Below are 13,788 nucleotides of genomic sequence, written 5' to 3'. Positions count from 1 at the left end.
AAAATATATTTTTTAAAAAGATTAGAGTGAAAAATCAATGAAATAGAAATCAAAACAATAGAGAAAATCAATGAAACCAAAAGTTAGTTCTTGAGAGTGACATCAACATCATGGCAGCGTGGGAAGGCTCCATTGTTTCTTAAATTTACAAAAGTTAGACAACTATGACTCAACAAAGGATCCCCTGTTCAACACACACAGTCTGATAGACCCATGCATTGGGGCATATGAAGGTGGGTGTATTAGAATGAGTAGAGCAGGTGTTGGGGATGAGGGACAATGGTGGCTGCAGAGTTAGTTCAATGCCCACCATGGCTCTATGGAACATGGAAGCCTGGAAGAAGTTAGGCTATAGTCCTCACACTACAGCCTGGAGCATAAGATGGGCAGAAGCAATTTCTCTCCTAAAATAGGCATCTCCCTTCCCCACCCCATTGCAGCAGAATGAGGTAGAGGTGTCTGGGAAACTTTAAACAGAACAGCAGAGTTCACAGCCATTACTGGCAGGGGAGCAACAGAGCCACAGGATGGCGAACCTGCCTCCTCTCCCCCACACACCCAGGAAGAGCCAAATTTACTGTGGAAAAAGGAGGTAGCTCTGGGAATTGTTACAACCAGCCCTCTACCCCCACCACATCCTCCTACCACAGGAGTGGTGCATCATTACCAAGGAGAGCTGGTCACAGAGAGGCCACCTACCAGCAACACTTTCCTTACTTAATCAAAGTGATTCAACTCCACAGTGATCCCAGAGGTACAGATAATGCAGGTAAGAGGAAACAAATATGCTATTGTACCATTACTGGAAAACAAAAGTACCCTACCTATCAATCTGCTGAATTGTCAGGAGCAAAATAGTATCTACACATGAAAAAAGATCACTATCTCAAATGCTCAGACAGAGAAACAATCCATCAAATACCTAAGACAACTTGAGAGCACAGAAAGGAAATACAAAGTCTCCAGAAACCAAACTCAAAGCCTTAGAAGAGTATGATTTAAATGACAGAATTCAAGATTGCAGTTATCAAGAAACTCAATGATATACAAGAAAACTCAGCAGTGTGTCTGAGAATTCAGCTCTGTTCTGACACATCTACCCAGGGCTAGCATCACATTTCACAGGTTAAGGATTTAGTCCTATAAAACTGCCCACCCCCACCACACACACACTTCAGACACCAGTTGCAAGCCCACACTGTTACCTGTGATTCTGGCTACAAATTGGAGGTTCCAAAGACCCTCTCTTTGGGTTTAATTACTTTTCTAGTATGGCTCACAGAACTCAGAAAAACCCGTTTACTCACCAGATTACTGATTTATTACAAAGCATAGTATAGGATACAAATCAAGAGCCAGATGAAGATGTGCATAGGGTGAGGTCCCAAACAAAGGAGCTCCTGCCCTCCTGGAACTTGGAGCCCAGGAAGGTGGCACATGGAAGCTTTCTGGTTCCACAAAGTAGAAGGTCTCTGAAAAAGAGGACCAATGAGCTGTCTTTCTGGGTTTTATGGAAGCTTCAGTTAATAGTCATGATTGACTAAGTCACTGGCAGTTGAACTCAATCTTTAACCCCTCTTCCCTCCCCAGAGGTGGGAGTGTGGGGAGCTGGGACTGAAAGTTCCAACCATTTAATCCCATGACTGATTCTCCTGGCAACCAGCCCCTACCCTTGGATGGGGCCCAAAAGCCACCTCATTAACATAATAGAAGACACCTTTTATCACTCTCAACATTTGGGAAATTCCAATGGTTTGGGGAGCTGTCAGCCAGGAAACATGGATAAAGACCAAATATCTTATGAATCAAAATATTACATCTATAGTGACTTAAAAGCTTCTGAATAGCTCAATGACAAGAATTGGAACTACTAATTAGGATTCTTTCTAAAAAGAGGCTGGGCTCACATGGCTTCATTACTGCATTCTGTCAAATATTTAAAGAGGAAATAATACCAATCCTTCACAGACTTTTTATAAAATATTGGAGGAAGGAATTCTTCCCAGTCCATTCTGTGAGCCCAGTGTTACCTGTACATGAAAGCTAGACAAAGACATCATAGATAAATCAAACTACAGACTATGGACGCCTATGAACACAGACATAAAAATTTTTAAGACATTTGGAACCTGAATCTGTCAACATATGTAAAAACGATTATATATCATGAATAATTGAAATTATCCCAGGAATGCAGGGTTGGTTTAACATTTAGAAATTACTAATATAATTCTATGAGAGGCCCAGTGCACAATCGTGCATGGGGGTGTGTCCCCTCAGCCCAGCCTGCACCCTCTCTAATTCGGGACCCCTGGGGGATGTCCGACTGCTGGTTTAGGCCCAATCCCGGGGATCAGGCCTAAATGGGCAGTCAGACATCCTTGTCACAATCCTGGACTGCTGGCTCCTAATTGCTCACCTGCCTGCCTGCCTGGTAACCCCTAACTGCCCCTCCCCCACCCCTGCTGGCCTGGTCGCCCCTCACTGCCCCCACTGCCAGCCTAATCGCCCCCAACTGCCCCCCCCTGCCGGCCTGGTCACCCCCAACTGCACCCCATGCCCCTGCTGGCCTGGTTGCTGCTTACTGCCCCTCCACCAGCCTGGTCACCCCTAACTGCCCCCCCCTGCCGTCCTGGTTGCCCCTCAACTCCCCCCCCCACCCTCCGCCACTGGCCTGGTTGCCCCACGCAGCCTGCTGTTCAATCGTTTGGTCATCCCTGACTAACCTCCCCCCCCCCCCCCCCCCACCGACCTGGTCGCCCCATGCAGCCTGCTGTTCAGTTGTTTGGTCGTCCCTCACTAACCCCCTGCTGGCCTGGTCGCCCCACACAGCCTGCTGCTCAGTCGTTTGGTCACCCCTCACTGACCCCTCTGCTGGCCTGGTTGCCCCATGCAGCCTGCTCGATCATCCATTCGGTTGCGATGGTTGCTTAGGCTTTTATATATATAGATATAATACAAGCCTAATATGCTAAGTGTCTGGTTGTCCAGTCGACCATTCAACCAATCAAAGTGTAATATGCTAATGATATGCTAAGTCCACTCAACCACTCGCTATGATGTTCACTGACCACCAGGGGGCAGACAGTCGCCCAGTTGACCAGTCGCTATCACGGGGCAGACGCTCTGACTGGTAGGTTAGCTTGCTGCTGGGGTCTGGCCAACTGGGACTGAACAATCTGGGCCAGACACACCCTGGAGCCCTCCCGTGGTCCCTGCCTGGCTGGCCAACCTCCCACGTCCCTCCCCAGCTCCCATCATGCCTGGTGGGGTCCCTTGGCTTGGCCTGCGCTCTCTCGCAATTTGGAACCCCTCGGGGGATGTTGGAGAGCTGGTTTTGGCCTGATCATGCAGGCCAGGCCGAGGGACCCCAATGGTGCACAAATTCGTGCACCAGGCCTCTAGTATACCATATTTCTCTCACTGATGGAAATAGTGTTATTTCACGAGATCACAAGGAAAGCATTCCAGAAACCCACATAAAAGAGATGGTGGCATGGTAAGATTTATTTTGGGTGGAAATAGAAGGCTGCCCCCAAGTTCCCAATGTCTCATTTCCATCATGTCCCACTGTGGAAATAGTCCAGCCTTGTCTTCTCCCAGCCATGAACAATGACCAGTGTCCAGAGATTCTGTGCCATATTAAAGCTTAGTCTTTTAGAGCCACAGCAGTGTGCCAAGGACCCTAGACCCGTATGGCTGCTACTAAATGTGCGAGGAGAACAGGAGAGAGAGAGGGTGGGGGGGAGAGAGGAAGAGAGGGAGAGAGAGAGGGAGAAGGAGGCAGGCACACTCTTTGTTAAGCTAGGATTATATTATCTCAGATTTGGGAAGGACCAAGTATTATTTTTTCAGACTGGTTTTTTACCATTCTTTTGTGGACTGGGGCTGCATTCCTACCCCCCCCCCCCCCGCCCCAAACAATCCATTTCCTAATCTTCCAGAGTTCTTTCCTCCTTATCCAATCCTATCCTTCCCCAGGCTAGACTGACAGGTCTCTGTGGTTGCTAACTTGGTTCCTACATGTCTCATATTGGAAGCATCTCACCCTGTGCAATCTTGAATTCTACTGGCCATGCACCTAGCATAGGAATTTTTCCTATTTTATTCCTTACCTGGTAATGACTGGTTAATGAGCCTCCCTGTCCACTTTGAGGACTTAGACATCCACTGTGGAGTGTGTGAAGCTGTAGCTTCCTAGTGGAGCAAGCAGGCTCAGTGTCCTATTCAACTCCCCAGTTATTTTTGGCTTTTTAATGTCTGATTCCCTTTGTTTTCCTCCTTTATTAATATCTAACTACATTAACATTACTAGAACAGAAGTCAGAAATTACATACTATTTTAATAGACAGAGAAAATCATTCAAGAGAATTCAACATTTACTCATGAAAAACTCAACAAATTAGGACAAACCTAGAGGTAAATAAAAGTATGAATGTTTTCCCCTTAAGAAGAAGAAAAAGGCCAATTTTTGTTCATTCTTGCCACTTATATTTCACAGTGTATATATATATATATATATGTCACTGTTCAAGGTTTATTTGGCATTTTAGTTGGTATGACACTTGGATAGTTGGCTGTATTATTTATATGTAGACTTTTCTTTTTACATTATATGGCAATGTACACTAATCTGATACATACAGTACACAGAATAAGATCCTTTAGAACAGTTATGCACAAAACATGCAATATTGGATTTACATTGGATCCCAGGATGTGATTGATTGGAGAAAAAGGAACCACAAGTTATGTAACACACAGTGAACACACATCTAGTCTGAAGGGCAACTGTAATGTGAGCAACATTGGCAGCGGTGCCTTTGAGGAGGTGCAACTATTTCACACTAACCAGTTTAGGACTACACAAGATAAGGACCATCCAGCATCAGGATGCAGATGCTGGGTTTTATGAACCATTACTATCTCTATCTTTAGGAAACTGATGTTCTTAGTCACAGATCAGATAAAAAGGACAATATGCAATCTCCAACTAAAATCCTGCTGTAGCCTAGACAGTGAGGTGGTATGACATTAGAAGACTTTAAAACTGCAGCTCTTTCTGGATCCCCCACAGTGTATCTGCACTCTTCTTCAAACGGGCCTCTTCCTCAGGTGTCAGAGTCACCTTCACAACATCTGAGATTCCATTCTGCCCCAAGATGCAAGGAGCACTAAGGAAGATATCGTCTTTTATTCCATAGACACCCTTAATCATGGTAAAAATTGGATGCACCCGCCTAAGATTCTTCATCATACTTTCTGCTAAATCTGCCTCAGATAGGCCAATGGCCCAGGATGTATAGCCTTTCAGTTTGATTACCTCATAAGCACTGTCAACCACCTGCTTGTGAACTTGTTTCCACTGTTCCTTATCTGCATCAGTGCCTAAATCAGGGTGCAGATTCTTTAGGGAGACACCAGCAACATTCACTCCACTCCATACAGGCACACTAGAGTCTCCATGCTCCCCAAGGACCTACCCATGACAGCTTAATGGGTGAACTCCCAGCCTCTCCCCCATCAGGTATCGGAACCGGGCTGAATCCAGATTGCAACCACTTCCAATAACACGGTTTTTGGGAAAGCCGCTTAACTTCCAAGCCACATAGGTCAAGATATCCACGGGATTGGAAACAACAAGCAATTTGCAGTTGGGACTGTATTTCACAACATTAGGAATGATGAATTTAAAGATGTTCACGTTACGCTGGACCAAATTAAGGCGGCTTTCTCCCTCTTGTTGACGAGCCCCAGCTGTGATAATAACCAGGTTGGAGTTTGCAGTCACACTATAGTCTTTGCCAGAGACAATTTTTGGTGTTCTAAGGAAAAGGCTGCCATGTTGGAGATCCATCATTTCTCCCTTTAATTTGTCTTCCATGACATCAACAAGAGCAAGTTCATCTGCCAAGTCCTTCAATAAGATACTGATGGCACAAGCCATGCCAACAGCACCAACCCCAATGACTGTAATCTTATTCTGGGGGCTCTGTTCTTCCTTAAGAAGATTTACAATCAGCTGATCCTTGAGTATTGCCATTTTGGCTGCAGCTCCGGTACCTCACAGTGTATATTAACTGTTGAAACTGAGTGATGGGTAGTACGGATTTGTTATATCATTCTTCATACCATTATGTATGTTTCAAATTTTTTCTAATAAAATTTAGAGAGCCCTAGCCAGTTTTTCTCAGTGGTTAGAGTGTCAGCCCTCAGGCTGAAGGATTGCAGGTTCGATTCTGGTCAAGGGCAAGTACCTTGGTTGCCGGCCTGATCCCGGCCATATCAGAACTTGTGTGGAAGGCAACCAATTGATGTGTCTCTTGAGCATCAATGTTTTTCTCACTGTCTCTCTCCCTTCCTTCCACTCTCTTTTTAAAAAATCAATAAAAAAAGTATCCTTGGGTGAGGATTAACAACAACAACAACAAATTTTAGAGAAAATAGCATAGGTTATTAACAGAAAAACTACTAAGTCCTTAAGTCTTGTTTTGTTTTCTGTTTATCCTAATTATTTAAGGTCATGTTAGCAATTCTCTTAGAGTAAGAATGAATATATCTTTATATGTTAATGTTGAATTCTTTTTATAAACAATATAGTTAAAATATTATTTCTATTTGTAGAAAGTCATTTTTTTTCAGCCCTCAGAGTGATCATATAATTGAAGGAGCTATTTATAAGGAGAATTGGACTTCATGAAAATAAAATTGTTGCAAATCCTTCTTTATCAAAATTTAATGTCCAGATATAGATCTGAATTTTTAGGTGTTGAAGGCTATCCTATCCTATCTAATAAAAGAGTAATATGCAAATTAACCATCACTCCGCTATACCACAAGCCACGCCCACAAGCCACGCCCACCAACCAATCAGGAGCGAATATGCAAATAAACCCAACCAAGATGGCTACGGTCACAGAGAGCAGGAGGGAGGCTTGGGTTTCTCTGGCAATGGAGGAAGCCAAGCTTTCCACCTGCCCTTGCCGGCCTAAGCCTCCACTCAAGGCTACAAAGTTTCAATGATAGAAGATACATAAATCCAAACAGAAATGGCGGCAGCCACGGAGCTGGAAAGAGCAGGAGGCTAGGGTTGCCCACGGTGATGGAGGAAGCCAAGCTTCTGCAGCCCTGGCCAGCCCAGGTCTCAGCTTAAGGCTAGAAAGTTTCAATTATAGAAGATACATAAATCCCAACAGAAATGGCTGCTGCCACGGAGCAAGCAGAAGGCTTGGCTCCGCTCCAGGCTACAAAGTTTCAATTGTAGAAGATAAATAAACCCCAGATACCAGGGCCCCAGCTTGGGTCACCAGGGGGCGTGGCCAGCCTGCAAACCACCACAGGCCTCTCGCCCAGGCCGCCTCACACCCCAAGGGAACCCCCACCCTGATCCGGGACATCCTTCAAGGCAAACCAGCTGGCCCACACCTGTGCACCAGGCCTCTATTCTATCTAATAAAAGAGTAATATGCAGATTGACCATCACTCCAACACACAAGATGGCTGCCCCCATGTGATCAAAGATCCTGCCCCCATGTGGACACAAGATGGCCACCACAAGATGGCCAGCAGCGGAGGGCAGTTGGGAGGGACCAGGCCTGCAAGGGAGGGCAGTTGGGGATGATCAAGCCTGCAGGGGAGGGCAGTTAGGGGTGACCAAGCCGGCAGGGAAAGGCAGTTGGGAGGGACCCAGGCCTGCAGGGAAAGGCAGCTGGGAGGGACCCAGGCCTGCAGGGGAGGGCAGTTAGGGGTGACCAGGCCTGCAGGGTAGAGCAGTTGGGGGGGACCAGGCCTGCAGGGCAGGGCAGTTAGAGGTGACCAGGCCTGCAGGGGAGAGCAGTTGGGGGGTATCAGGCCTGCAGGGGAAGGCAGTTAGAGGTGACCAGGCCTGAAGGGGAGGGCAGTTGGGGGGGACCAGGCCTGCAGGGGAGGGCAGTTAGGGGTGACCAGGCTGGCAGGGGAGCAGTTAGGCATCAATCAGGCTGGCAGGAGAGTGGTTAGGGGGTGATCAGGCTGGCAGGCAGAAGCGGTTAAGGGCAATCAGGAAAGCAGGCAGGCGAGCAGTTGGGAGCCAGCAGTCCTGGATTGTAAGAGGGCAGTCGGACATCCCTCGAGGGGTCCCATATTGGAGAGGGTTCAGGCTGGGCTGAGGGACACCCTTCCCCCCCGTGCGTGAATTTCATGCACCAGGCCTCTAGTTTTCAATATGACATAAATTCAGGACCACAAATAAGTATGGTTGAGCCCTTAGAGTCTGTTTTGATTAGATGTGATCAGAAGTTTACCAAAGAACTGAGTCTAGGCTGGGAATCAAGAAAGGGGTTGTTTGTGTGGTGGGCAGTAGTTATGCTGGGTGGTGGTCCTGTGTGGGGAGGGTTGGTTATGGTGGCTGTGGTGTGGAAGGGTGGTCATAGTGGTGGGGCTATTTGTGTTTGGTGGATAGGAGTCACAGATTGGAATTGGGGTTGGTTGCATGTAATGTGTAAAAATTGAGATGATTTCAAAGTAACAAAAAGCATGAAAGCATTTTGACTCTACTTTCCCTTTGAATGAGGAAGGCAAAAGAAGAATAGAAGAAGAGAGTGACATTTAAAAAATGATTCTTCCCCTTTCCTCTGACAGAGAGATGTCCTCATTTGAGAATAATATACTTACCTTGGTCTTTCTAAGAGCATTTTTCCATCTCTCCCAGAAACATATGTGCTTGTCATTTGTTTTTCTCCCCTGGGGTTCATATCTGATCTTTCCAAGTACCAGCACCATTATCATCATCTTTAATTCACAAAATCTATCTCAATTTCTGTGAGCCTTTGTTTTCTTTTGTTCTGGGAAAATACAAAAGAAGGCTGATCTATGGTCACTGACCTTGCAGAACTTAGTCTTATTGATTTGCAATATTTTTGTGTTATGCTCAGGTTTGCTCACACAAACACACCCCAATTAGTGAACCAAGTGAACACAAGACAGTTGCAGAAGCTCACAGGCAGCCTGAAGGTGCCTATTTGAGCTGAAATACTCTTGCAAAGTTTCACAATTAAGGGAGAGTGTGAGCTGAACCTGAAGACTGGATACGATGTTGAAAGCTATTTACATGACCTTCATTAAGTTGATAAATGAAAAGAAGATTTATATTTAAGGTTTTGGAGCTCTTTGATCTTGTTCTTTTAAATGGAGTGTGTCTGCATGAGGACCTTCTAGATTTCAGCCTTCCCCACAAGCTCCTCCCCAGTCTTCCCTTTGCCTGGTGCTGAACTTACAGGGAACTCAGAATACTCCAAGCGCATATCCTGCAATTTTGTCCTCTCACTATAGAAATCATGAATCATTACTCTTTGTTCCGCAGTGCTGTGGCAGAGGTTGCTATTAGATTAGTTTCTGTGTTCTAGTGAACAGAATGGAAGTAAAGTGAGATTAATTCCTTACACTGCTGGTTGTTCACTGTAACTTCCACAAGAAGCAACCATTCTCTGACCAAAGCTCTGGTTTATGACTCCGCCTGATGCTGAGAAATGAAAGATTTCTAAGTACTCCTCCTGGTTCCCTCTCTTAGACCGTTTTCTCTTCTCAGTACTGATTTCGTAGCTTAGTATGAGAGGCAGAAAGCCGCATCCTACAAGTAGGCTGAGAAACAGGGTTGCATATTGTTAATTGAAGTTAAGTGATTTCTGTCAAAGCCCACAGACTGGGAGGAGTGGATCACAGCCTCTCCTATATTGAGTGTGTGCAGGTGAATTATGTCCTGGGACTGCCCACTCTTTCTGCCCACATGCAGTTACATTTTAGAGTGCAGGCTGTTACATATGCCCCTCTTCAGCTTTCAGTGGAGCACTGTAAAAACACAGTGAAGTAATCTACTCCAAATAAAGGATGCCTAGATACAGTCAGTGACCAAGAAAAACACTTAACCAGCAGATTGTACTTCGAGATTTGTAATTTCAGGAATACAGATTAAACTTCCTGTTCCCGCTCTGCTTTTGTAGCCAATCTAAACTGACAGAGCCCTTTGCAGGGTCAGCCCACAGTGAAACGTATGACACTGGAGCCATTGAAGGGACTATTATTGGAGGTGCATTAAGATATCTAGGAGCTTATTGGAAAATAAGTATTTCCATCAAGGTGGTTGGTAAAGGATTAATAAATGGAGATTAGCAAGGGAAATAATGTTCCCTCATCTGTATTCCTAAATCATAGAGAAAGCATTTTTTTTTTTTAGACACAAATGTTCACAGCAGTTTTATTCATAGAAACCCCTGAAAATAATCCATCAACATGTGAACGGATAAACAAATTGTAGTGTGCTCATACAATGGTATATTATTCAGCAATGGAAAAGAACTCACTACTGTACACACAATATGAATGAATCTCATAAACTTTAGCTGAGCAAAAGGAGACAGACACAAAAGATTGCATAGTATATGATTACATTTATTTTTTTTAATTTCTTTATTAATTAAGGTGTTACATACGTGTCCTTCTTCCCCATTACTTCCCAGCCCCCCACTCATGCCCTCAGCCCCTTGTTGTCTATGTCCATTGGTTAGGCCCATATGCATGTATACAAGTCCTTTGGTTGATCTCTCCCCCTTACCCCGACCCTCCCCTACCTTCCCTCCAAGGTTTGATGGTCTGATCGATGTTTCTCTGTCTCTGGAACTGTTTTTGTTCATCAGTTTATGTTGTTCATTATATTCCACAAATGAGTGAGATCATGTGATACTTATCTTTCTCTGACTGGCTTATTTAACTTAGCATAATGCTCTCCAGTTCCATCTATGTTGTTGCAAATGGGAGGAATTCCTTCTTTTTTAGCGCAGCGTAATATTCCATTGTGTAGATGTACCACAGTTTTTTAATCCACTCATCCGTTGATGGGCACTTAGGCTGTTTTCAGATCTTAGCTATGGTAAATTGTGCTGCTATGAACATAGGGGTGCATATATCCTTTCTGATTGATGCTTCTAGCTTCTTGGGATATATTCCTAAAAGTGGTATTATTGGGTCAAATGGGAGTTCCATTTTTAGTTTTTGAGAAAACTCCATACTATTCTCCACAGTGGCTGCACCAGTCTGCATTCCCACCAGCAGTGCACCAGGGTTCCTTTTTCTCCGCATCCTCACCAACATTTGTCATTTATTGATTTGTTGATGATAGCCATTCTGACAGGTGTGAGATGGTACTGCATTATCGTTTTGATTTGCATCTCTCGGATAATTAGTGACTTTGAGCATGTTTTCATATGTCTCTTGGCCTTCCTTCTGTCTTCTTTCGAAAAGTGTCTATTTAGATCAGTTGCCCATTTTTTCATTGGGTTGTGTATCTTCTTTTTGTTAAGCTGCATGAGTTCCCTGTAAATGTTGGAGATTAAACCCTTATGGTTGATAATCATTGGCAAATATGTTCTCCCATGCAGTGGGCTTTCTTGTTGTTTTATTGATGGTTTCCTTTGCTGTGCAAAAGCTTTTTATTTTGATGTAGTCCCATTTGTTTATTTTCTCTTTAGTTTCCATTGCCCCAGGAGCAGTATCAGTGAAGAAATTGCTTTGGCATATGTCAGAGACTTTTCTGCCTATGGATTACTCTAGTATTGGATTGTTTATCTTCCTTTTGTTGAGTTGTATGAGTTCCCTGTAAATGTTGGAGATTAAAGCCTTATCAGTGATAACATTGGCAAATATGTTCTCCCATGTAGTGGTCTTCCTTGTTGTTTTGTTGATGGTTTCTTTTGCTTTGCAAAAGCTTTTTATTTTGATGTAGTCCCATTTGTTTATTTTCTCTTTATTTTCCATTGCCCTAGGAGCAGTATCAGTGAAGAAGTTCCTTCGGCATTTGTCTGAGATTTTGCTGCCTGTGGATTCCTCTAGTATTTTTATGGTTTCCCGTCTTATGTTTAAGTCCTTTATCCATTTTGAGTTTATTTTTGTGTATGGTGTAAGTTGGTGGTCTAGTTTCATTTTTTTGCATGTATCTGTCCAATTTTCCCAACACCATTTATTGAAGAGACTGTCTTGACTCCATTTTATGTTCATGCCTCCTTTGTCGATAGGTTTTAGTTCTTCCTTGAATGTTTGGTATAACTCTCCTGTGAAGCCGTCTGGGCCTGGGCTTTTGTTTGCTGAAAGCTTTTCGATGACTGCTTCAATTTCTTCCATACTTATAGGCCTATTGAGATTTTTAGAATCTTCCTGATTGAGTTTTGGAAGGTTGTATTTTTCTAGGAATATGTCCATTTCCTCCAGGTTGTCTAGTTTGTTGGAATAGAGTTGTTCATAATATTTTTTAACAATCCTTTGTATTTCTATGGGGTCTGTTGTTATTTCGCCTCTATCATTTCTGATTTTGTTTGAGTCCTCTTCTTGGTGAGCCTGGCTAGAGGTTCATCAATCTTGTGTATCCTTTCAAAGAACCAGCTCTTGGTTTCATTGATCTTTTGTATTGTTTTTTTGGTCTCTCTGTCATTTATTTCTGCTCTAATCTTTATTATCTCCTTCCTTCTGCTCACTCTGGGCTTTTCTTGTTGCTCTCTTTCTAATTCTTTGAGTTGCAGCATTAGATGATTTACTACCATTTTTTCTTGTTTTTTGAGGTAGGCCTGTAGAGGTATAAACTTCCCTCTCAGGACTGCTTTCATTGTGTCCCATAGGTTTTGGATTGTTGTGTTTTTATTGTCATTAGTTTCCAGAATGTTTTTTATTTCTTCTTTGATCTCATTGGTAACCCAATCAATATTTAATAACATGCTATTCAGCTTCCAAGTGTTTGAGCATTTTGGATTGTTTTTATTGTTGTTTATTTCTAATATTATGCCATTGTGGTCTGAAAAGATGCTTGGTATGATTTCAGTCTTCTTAAATTTGGGGAGACTTTGCTTGTGACCCAGTATGTGGTCTGTTTTTGAAAATGTCCCATGTCCACCTGAGAAGAACGTATATTCTGCAGCTTTGGGGTGAAACATTCTGAAGATGTCAATTAAGTCCATCTGATCTAGTGAGTCATTTAGGATTGTTGTTTCTTTGCTGATTTTTTGTCTAGAGGATTTATCCAGTGATGTCAATGGTGTATTAAAGTCCCCTACTATGATTGTATTGTTGTTTATCTCTCTCTTGATATCTCCCAGGAGATTTTTTATGTATTTGGGTGCTCCTGCATTGGGTGCATATATGTTTATCAGGGTTATATCCTGTTGTTGTATCGATCCCTTTAGTATTATGAAGTGGCCTTCCTTATCTCTTGTTATGGCCTTCACTTTGAGGTCTATTTTGTCAGATATAAGTATTGCTACCCCAGCTTTTTTTTCATTTGCATTTGCCTGAAAGATATTTTTCCATCCATTCACTTTCAGTCTGTGTGAGTCCCTGGTTCTGAGGTGGGTCTCTTGTAGACAGCATATATATGGGTAATATATTTTATCCATTCAGCCACTCGATGTCTTTTGATTGGAGCATTTAGTCCGTTTACGTTTAAAGTTATTATTGAAAGGTACTTGTTTGTAGCCATTTTTATTTTTTGAGGCTGTGTTCCTTCTTACCTTTTTGTTTCTTCTTCTTACAGCATTCCCTTTAGCATTTCTTGCATTGCTGGTTTGGTAGTGATAAACTCCCTTAGCCTTTTTTTGTCTGTGAAGCTTCTGATTTCCCCTTCAATTTTGATTGATAGTCTTGCTGGATAGAGTATTCTTGAATTGAGTCCCTTGCTTTGCATCACTTTGTATATCTCCTTCCATTCCCTTCTAGCTTGATGTGTTTCTGTTGAGAAATCATTTGATAATCTGATGGGGGATCCTTTGTAG

General features: G+C 43.3%; 1 protein-coding gene and 1 pseudogene across 4 annotated transcripts in view; one reads left to right on the top strand and one right to left on the bottom strand.

Moving 5' to 3' along the window:
- MGAT5 (alpha-1,6-mannosylglycoprotein 6-beta-N-acetylglucosaminyltransferase) overlaps nucleotides 1-13,788 on the top strand; it is a 409,267-nt gene that overhangs the window by 227,011 nt on the left and 168,468 nt on the right. The gene's annotated exons all lie outside the window — the stretch shown is intronic.
- Nucleotides 5,046-6,044, bottom strand: LOC308248707 (L-lactate dehydrogenase A chain-like; annotated as a pseudogene). The gene has a single exon. The product of its transcript is annotated as an L-lactate dehydrogenase A chain-like (transcript).

Source organism: Plecotus auritus (genome assembly GCF_963455305.1).
Source record: "Plecotus auritus genome assembly, chromosome: 5".
Lineage (NCBI taxonomy): Eukaryota > Metazoa > Chordata > Mammalia > Chiroptera > Vespertilionidae > Plecotus > Plecotus auritus.
This window is presented reverse-complemented; position numbering and strand designations above follow the sequence as displayed.